Raw genomic sequence first — 7,615 nt, forward strand, 5'->3', positions numbered from 1 at the left:
ATATATATATTATCATAAATAAATAAATAACAGAAAAGGACAAAGTTATCATTAGACTCTAATCTAATTAGATATGCGTTATGACAAATTCATAATGCTGAAACAATAATGTTTAGCTGAAGTCACAGCTGACAACATCATTAATATTTAATAAATCATTCTTTCAATTGAATGGTGGCGGTTTATATGGGAATTCTTTATTATGGAATTTTGTGTTAAGATTTAATAATATACATGTATTGATTAAAAAAAAAAAAAAGTCAAGTTACATGCATATCTTTTTTTTGGTGTCTAAGTTACATGCATATCTAATCGTATAAAAATATGATTATAATTATATAACGGTATAACCTTTTTTTTATGTGTTATATTAACTAATTATACTCCGTATATATAACGTTTTTTTTAAATAGAATTTAATTTTAATAGCCAACAATAATAAAATATTTTATATAATCATCTAATTATTTTTATTTTTTTAAACGATTATTCACGCAATTTATATAAAAAGTAATAAAAAATGCTAAAATTTATTATTTTTGTCATCACTTTAAAAGTAGAGTTAGTAGAGTCCTATTATACATCTAAATCTTTTTTTAATCAAATTCAACCCATTTAACTCAAACTCAACAAAACCTACTCACACACAACATGCACGTAAAAGCATGTGATTTTTTTTTTCTTCGCGCGCTTTTTTTTCATGCGCCTCCTTCTCCTTCTTCTATTAGTATGTTATTGTTGTTGCGTTTTATTTTTATTTTTCTTTTTTCCTTTTTCTCATCTGATACTGCAGTTATTTATTCTTCTTTATTTGATTTCTTTTGTTTTATTCCTTTTAAGGGAATAAAATAAGAAAAATTATGAAAAAATAAAATAAAAAAGAAGATTAAAAAAAGATGAAAAAGAAGAAGAAGAATCAGCATAAGATATGGAAGAGGAAGAAGAAGAGGAAGAATTTTGAATTATGTAAAATTTATCAGAATATAAAGCACCAAAATTTCTTAACAATAACATAGATTTCTAAATTTTGACATCGAAATTTTACTACAAAAATATCTTCTTTAATGCTGCATTTTTTTCTTCTTTGAGGAGCATTACTTCTCATATTTGACTTGAATGAATATGTATGTATTGTATTGCAATCTCATTTAGTTGAATGAATGTAGGTTTCTCCTCTTCCTACTGATTTTGCAGTATTATGTATTTTTTTCTTGTTTTATTTTTGTAAGAGAGTAAAACAAGGAGAATCATGAGAAGGTAAAACAAGAATGAAAAAAAAGAAGAGACGATGATGATAATGAAGAAGAAGAAGAATGAGGAGGAGGAGTTTTGAGTTATCATTAAGTAAACTATGCTTGTTTTGAACTGGATTTGTTTGTGTGTCATCATCATTAAATAATTTTGGTGCATTTTGAATTTAATTTCGGTGCATTATGAATTTAAATAAGGTGCACTTTTAGTCTGAACTTGTTTTGAACTGAGTTTGTTTGTGTGTCGTCATCATTAAAGAATTTCAATACATTTTGGATTTGGACTTATACATATAAGAAGAAGACGACGATGATGACAATAATGATAACGATAATGACGATGATAATAATCATGGTGAAGAAGGAGGAGGAGGAGGAGGAGAAAAAGAAAGGAGGAGATTCAAAGAAATTCAAATGAGAAAAGAAAGAAGAGGAGGAGGAGGAGATGAATGTTGTGGTGTGATGGTGGTGACGACGACAATAATGAAAGAAAAAGACGAGGAAAAAAGAGGAAGATGAGGAGGAGAAGAAGAAGAAGTAGCAACATCAATGGGAGGAGGAGGAGAAATACAAAAGAGAAGGATGAGAAATATCAGTACAAGAAAAATATTGAGTACCGTCAAAATTACTGTCGGAAAAACGAATAAAACCCGACGGTATAATGGTTACTATCGGATTTTGTGTTGGTATTTATCCGATGGAATAAACCTTGCCGGTAATATATTACCGTCAGATTTTTGGTTTGACAGTAATTTTCGTCGGATTTAACGACGAAATATGGTTATTAAGAAAATGGAATCTTTTGAATGTTACCGTCGAAAATTTTTCAATGGTAACGTTGACACCATATCATACGTCTAGGCGTCATCTTACCGGTGGATTAATTTGACGGTAATGTCGACGAAAATGTTTTTTTAGTATTTTTTTTTTGAAAAATTGACTGGGTTGTAATTCTGACAGTAGTCTTTTTTTATTTTTTTTATAATCTTTTTCTGTCCACCTATAATGTACCCTGATAATTAATAATTGAAACAGTGCCTTAAACTTGATGTGAAATATCAAACATACAAATTAAAAATATGGAATGATGGTAATTGAAATATCTAAAACAATGCTAATTATATTACATTGTTCTCAAAGCTTGGTAAAGAAATACATATCATAAAACTATATTTACATTAACCCTATTCAGATTCATCATCTTCTTCCACTAGTTCACCATCAGCCACTTCCGAGATTTTTCCTAATTATCGAACTCGTCTTCCTCTTCATCGTCGCCATCGACCCTGTCTTCTTCTTAAAGATCGTCGTCCTTTGGTGGTAGTGTGTCGTCATCTATTTCAAGGTCAATGATGTCATCATCCATAACAGCTGACCTAAGGGTGATCGGCTCACCGGTATCAACCACCGTTTTCGAAGGAGTTGGGTCATTGATGAGCGGATAATTTATACGCTTTTTGGCATTATTTTTAGGTAATTTTTAGTATGATCTAGTTACTTTTAGGGATATTTTCATTAGTTTTATGCTAAATTCACATTTCTGGACTTTACTATGAGTTTGTGTATTTTTCTATGATTTCAGGTATTTTCTGGCTGAAATTGAGGGACCTGAGCAAAACTCTGATAGGAGGCTGACAAAGGACTGCTGATGCTGTTGGATTCTGACCTCCCTGCACTCGAAATAGATTTTCTGGAGCTACAGAACTCCAAATGGCACGCTCTCAACGGTGTTGGAAAGTAGACATCCAGAGCTTTCTAGAAATATATAATAGTTCATACTTTGTTCGAGATTTGACGACGTAAATTGGCGCTCAACGCCAGTTCCATGCTGTATTCTGGAGTCAAACGCCAGAAACACGTCACGAACCAGAGTTGAACGCCCATAACACGTTACAACTTGGCGTTCAACTCCAAGAGAAGCTTCAGCTCGTGGATAGATCAAGCTCAGCCCAAACATACACCAAGTGGGCCCCAGAAGTGGATTTATGCATCAATTACTTACTACTGTAAACCCTAGTAGCTAGTTTAGTATAAATAAAACATTTTACTATTGTTTTAGGAGTCTTGGACTATCTAGTTCGATTGACCATTCGGTCTTTCATGGGGGCTGGCCATTCAGCCATGCCTGGACCTTCATCACTTATGTATTTTCAACGGTGGAGTTTCTACACACCATAGATTAAGGGTGTGGAGCTCTGCTGTACCTTAAGTTTTAATGCAATTACTACTATTTTCTATCCAATTCGATTTATTCCTGTTCTAAGATATTCGTTGCACTTCAACTTGATGAATGTGATGATCTGTGACACTCATCATCATTCTCACCTATGAACGCGCGTGACTGACAACCACTTCCGTTCTACCTTAGACCGGACGTACTCCTGAAGGCTGGGCGTTACTGACAGACGCAAAAGAATCACTGGATTCTATTCCAACCTGATTGAGAACCGACAGATGATTAGTCGTGCTGTGACAGAGCATTTGGACCTTTTTCACTGAGAGGATGGGATGTAGCCATTGACAACAGTGATGCCCTACATACAGCTTGCCATAGAAAGGAGTGATAAAAAAAACTGGAAGGAAGAAGTAGGATTGCAGAGATTCAGAAGGAACACAGCACCTCCATACGCTTATATGAAATTCCTACCATTGAATTACATGAATAACTCTATCTTTATTTTCTGTTTATTTTATTATTATTCAAGAATCCAATAATCTCTTAAATTAGTTAAATCCGCCTGACTGGGATTTACAAGATGACCATAGCTTGCTTCATACCAACAATCTCTGTGGGATCGACCCTTACTCACATAAGGTATTACTTGGACGACCCAGTACACTTGCTGGTTAGTTGTGCGGAGTTGTGATAAAGTATGATTCATGTTTGAGAGCACCAAGCCTTTGGAGCCATTATTGATGATCACAATTTTGTCCACCAAGTTTTTGGCGCTGTTGCCGGGGATTATTTGAGTATGGACAACTAACGGTTCATCTTGTTGCTCAGATTAGGTAATTTTCTTTTATTTTCTTTTCAAAAAAGTTTTCAAAATTCTTTCAAAAGTTTTTCTTTATTTTCGTTTTTCAAAAATATAATTTTCGAAAAAAATAATAAAAATACAAAAAATTCATAAAATCATAAAAACCAAAAATATTTTGTGTTTCTTGTTCGAGTCTTGAGTCAATTTATAAGTTTGGTGTCAGTTGCAAGCTTTAAAAAATTTTTCTTGCATTTTTTGAAAATTCGTGCATTCATAGTGTTCTTCATGATCTTCAAGTTGTTCTTGGTAAGTCTTCTTGTTTGATCTTGATGTTTTCTTGTTTTGTATCTTTTGTTGTTTTTCATATGCATTTTTTGTTTGTTAGAGTCCAAGCATTAAAGAATTCTAAGTTTGGTGTCTTGCATGTTTTCTTTGCATAATTTTTTTTTCAAAAATATGTTCTTGATGTTCATCATGATCTTCAAAGTGTTCTTGGTGTTCATCTTGACATTCATAGTGTTCTTGCATGCATCTTGTGTTTTGATCCAAAATTTTCATGTTTTGGGTCATGTTTGTGTTTTTCTCTTTCTTCATTAAAAATTCAAAAATAAAAAATATCTTTTCCTTAATTTTCTCATAATTTTCAAAAATTTGAGTTGACTTAGTCAAAATTTTTTAAAATTAGTTGTTTCTTACAAGTCAAGTCAAATTTTCAATTTTAAAAATCTTATCTTTTCAAAGCCTTTTTTTCAAAAATTAAATCTTTTTCTTTTTTCTGATTAATTTTTGAAAATTCTTTAAAATATTTTTCAAAAATCTTTTTCTTAAGTTTTATCTTTATTTTCGAAAATTATGCTAACAATTAATGTGATTGATTCAAAAATTTGAAGTTGTTATTTTCTTGTTAAGAAAGGTTCAATCTTTAAATTTTAAAATCTTATTTTTTAGTTTCTTGTTAGTTAAGTAATTAATTTTAATTTTAAAAAAATAAATCTTTTTCAACCATATCTTTTTATCATATCTTTTTATCCTATCTTTTTATCATATCTTCTTATCTTATCTTTTTATCATATCTTCTTATCTTATCTTTTTATCATATCTTTTTCAAAATTTTATCTTTTTCAAAATTTAATTTCAAAATATCTTATCTAACTTCTTATCTTCTTATCTTTTCAAATTTGATTTTAATATCTTTTTCAACTAACTAATTAACTTTTTGTTTGTTTCTTATCTTTTTCAAAACCACCTAACTACTTCTCCCTCTCTAATTTTCGAAAATATCTCATCCCTTCTTCAAAATTCTTTTTAAATTAACTAATTGTTTTAAATTTTAATTTTAATCCTATCTCATCTTTAATTTTCGAAAATCATTGACTACTTTTCAAAATTAATTTTCGAATTCTCTCCCTCTTCTCTTCTTCTATTTATTTATTTATTTACTAACACTTCTCTTCACCTCTCTTCATCTCAAATCACTGCCTCTATCCTTACCCATTCTTCTTCACTCTTCTTCCCTTTCTTCTTCTACCAATAATAAGGATCCTCTTTACTGTGACATAGAGGATTCCTCTTCTTTTCTTGTTCTCTTCTCTTTCATATGAGCAGGAACAAGGAAAAAGGCACTCTTGTTGAAGCAGATCCCGAACCTGAAAGAACTCTGAAAAGGAAACTAAGAGAAGCTAAATTACAACAATCCAGAGGCAACCTTTCTGAAATTTTCGAACAAGAGAAGGAGATGGCAGCCGAACCCAACAACAATAATGCAAGGAGGATGCTTGGTGATATTACTAAACCAACGTCCAAGTTTGATAGAAGAAGCATCTCAATTTCTGCCATTGGAGCAGACAATTTTGAGCCGAAACCTCAATTAGTTGCTTTAATGCAACAGAACTGCAAGTTTCATGGACTTTCATCTGAAGATCCTTACCAGTTTTTAACTGAGTTCTTGCAAATTTGTGAGACTGTTAAGACGAATGGAGTAGATCCTGAAGTCTACAGGCTCATGCTTTTCCCTTTTGCTGTAAGAGACAGAGCTAGAACATGGTTGGACTCACAACCTAAAGATAGCCTGGACTCCTAGGATAAGCTGGTCACGTCTTTCTTGGATAAATTCTTTCCTCCTCAAAAGCTGAGCAAGCTTAGAGTGGATGTTCAGACCTTCAAGCAAAAAGATGGTGAATCCTTCTATGAAGCTTGGGAAAGATACAAGCAGATGACCAAAAACTGTCCTTCTGACATGTTTTCAGAATGAACCATATTAGATATATTTTATTATGGTCTATCTGAGTTTTCCAAGATGTCATTAGACCATTTTGCAGGTGGATCCATTCACCTAAAGAAAACGCCTGCAGAAGCTCAAGAATTTATTGACATGGTTGCAAATAACCAATTCATGTACACTTCTAATAGGAATTTCGTGAATAATGGGACGCCTCAGAGGAAGAGAGTTCTTGAAATTGATGCTCTGAATGCCATATTGGCTCAGAACAAAGTGTTGACTCAGCAAGTCAACATGATCTCTCAAAGTCTAAATAGGTTAATTACATGGGTGAACCTTATGGAAACACCTATAACTCATCATTGAGAAATCATCCAAATTTCTCATGGAAGGATCAACAAAAGCCTCAACAAGGCTTTAATAATGGTGGAAGAAACAGGCTCAGCAATAACAAGCATTTCCATCATCTTCTCAGCAACAGACAGAGAATTCTGAGTAGAGCCCTTCTAATTTAGCAAACTTAGTCTCTGATCTGTCAAAGGCCACTTTAAGTTTCATGAGTGAGACAAGATCCTCCATTAGAAATTTGGAGGCACAAGTGGGCCAGCTGAGTAAGAAAGTCATTGAAACTCCTCCCAGTATTATCCCAAGCAATATAGAAGAGAATCCAAAAGGAGAGTGCAAGGCCATTGATGTAATCAATATGGCCGAATGCACAAGGGAGGAGAAAGACAAAAATCCTAGTGAGGAAGACCTCCTCGGACGTCTCTCAAACAAGAAGGAGTTCCTTATTAAGGACCTAAAGGAATCTGAGGCTCATATAGAGACCATAGAGATTCCACTAAATCTCCTTCTGCCACTCATGAGCTCTAAAGACTATTCTTCCTCAGAAGAGGATGGAGATGTAACTGGAGAGCAAGTTGCTCAATATTTAGGAGCTATCATGAAGCTGAATGCCAAGTTGTTTGGTAATGAGACTTGGGAAGGTGAACCTCCCTTGCTCATTAGTGAACTAGATACATGGGTTCAGAAAACTTTACCTCAAAAAGAAACAAGATCTTGGAAAATTCTTAATACCCTGTACCATAGGCACTATGACCTTTAACAAGGCTCTGTGTGACCTAGGGTCAGGCATAAATCTTATGCCACTCTCTGTAATGGAGAAGCTG

The 7,615-nt window shown here is 33.1% G+C and overlaps 1 non-coding gene across 1 annotated transcript; it reads right to left on the reverse strand.

Moving 5' to 3' along the window:
• Positions 1–6,362: 6,362 nt before the first annotated feature.
• LOC127742909 (small nucleolar RNA R71) lies at positions 6,363–6,466 on the reverse strand. Its single transcript, XR_008004263.1, has one exon. It is a non-coding gene; the product is annotated as a small nucleolar RNA R71 (small nucleolar RNA).
• Positions 6,467–7,615: the final 1,149 nt, after the last annotated feature.

Source organism: Arachis duranensis, chromosome 1, assembly GCF_000817695.3.
Source record: "Arachis duranensis cultivar V14167 chromosome 1, aradu.V14167.gnm2.J7QH, whole genome shotgun sequence".
In the NCBI taxonomy this organism is placed as follows: domain Eukaryota; kingdom Viridiplantae; phylum Streptophyta; class Magnoliopsida; order Fabales; family Fabaceae; genus Arachis; species Arachis duranensis.